Consider the following 2,019-nt stretch of genomic DNA (forward strand, 5'->3'; position numbering starts at 1 on the left):
TCTGAGGCAACAAACCAATACAACCAATGACCAATGTTAAAAGCAACATAATGCACTATCTAGCATAAAAAATGCACACAGAATTCTTACATACTGTATTCTGCAGCACACTATCTACTCTACATAATGCACAATTTAAAACACACAATGAATCTCCAAACATATACATAATGCACTAATCCGAACAACCAATATATGTATATACTCTTAAGCATTACACATCTAAATACCCCTAAAATGCATTCTTTACTGCAAGTCATGAAACTAGACATCTAAATAATGCTATGCATATTCATAAACAGTGAAAACACAGACAAAATTTTAACGAAGCAATTGACCTCAACACATTTACATAACATGGTCCAGTAATCCCCTTTTTACACTGTATAATGAGCAACAAATAGACATGCAAGTAGCAATCCTCACAAACAACAGATACTATATTGAAAAGCACAACCAACGAGTGAAATATACCTGCATCCTGTGATGCTTGAGAGCGCGCACGACCTCTTTTTGGCATATTTGATCTGGCATAAACCAAAAAATATAAGATACCTGAATCGAGTCGTGGTTAACCCAACACAATGTCCAGCACTGATAATCAGAGACAACCTAGACGAATAAGTGGGTAATTCCGATTTGCAACAGCCTAGGCATATGCAAAGTTGAATGTTTTACATTTACATACCTGCGAGATTTGTTGAATATTCGACGAAACGCGTCAACGCCTGTCGATTTGTTGCAGATGTAACCACCGGTGGAGTGTAATCGCCAAAATCTGGGGCGGAGGCTGTCAATTCCTCAGCTTTGGCGAACGACTAGGGTTTTAGAGAGTGGGGGGAGTGGGGAGAGTCGAATCGGCTGCTGGAGTAAAGAAGGAGAAAAATGAAGAGTCGGATGATTGCAAATCGCTTAAAATTCGCGATTGCCAAAAATATGGCGGTTCCATTTTCCCAATTTTACTATATTACCTCCACAATGCACAACGAAAGGTTCTATAATGCAACACGAAAATAATTATTAAGGATTAACGTGGTCTGTTGATTGAAAGGATCTAACGGTTATTAGTAAGAAGAGAAAAGGATCTTAGAGTGGAAAAGGAGAATAGTGCTCCCATATATATATATATATATATATATATATATGGGGTTTTGATCTATGCAAAACTATATTTAAATACAGAAACACAGAACAATATCATACGTAGGGCACTTTTAGGTCATAGTTAGTTAATTTTTAGGTCATGCTAACAAAGCATAACCTAAAATGATCTTAACATGACATTAAACCCAAATATTATAATATGACCTAAAATTGCTTAATTATGACCTTCCATATTTTTGGTTAATTATTGACCATTAGATCATCTAATCATAGGGCCAAGATTTGGGCTGCATTTATGAATTTAAATGCATTTTTATTTTGATCATATCTCTCTCTCTCTCTCTCTCTATATATATATATATATATATATATATATATATAAGGGTGCATTATAATGATAACCCCAATTTCCGTAATAACCCTATAACTAAATCTGGACCACACATTTTTAAAATCACGTGGTCTAGATTCAAACTTAGATTTACTTCATAAAAAAAGCGCGAGGGTAAATATGTCATTTCGCTCATGATAAAATTTACGTATCCAAATTTCGCTCATTTAATTTCTGAATTTCGCTCATTTTATCAATTTATCAGTCAGTCAAAAGTATCATTTTATCAACTCAGAGTATCATTCTATCCGGCAAAACTATCATTCTATGCAATAAACCTAACATATATCATTTTATCATTTTATCAGTCAGTCAAAAGTATCATTTTATCAACTCAGAGTATCATTCTATCCGGCAAAACAATCATTCTATGAAATAAACCTATCATTTTATCACAAAGCAGTAAACGTATCATTTTATTAACTTAGAGTATCATTTTTATAAGGTTACTGTCATTTTACCTACTTAGATTATCATTTTATCAGGTAAAAGTATCATTTTGTTAAACAAAAATGTCATTTTAT

Source organism: Salvia splendens, chromosome 9 (genome assembly GCF_004379255.2).
Source record: "Salvia splendens isolate huo1 chromosome 9, SspV2, whole genome shotgun sequence".
Classification (NCBI taxonomy): Eukaryota; Viridiplantae; Streptophyta; class Magnoliopsida; order Lamiales; family Lamiaceae; genus Salvia; species Salvia splendens.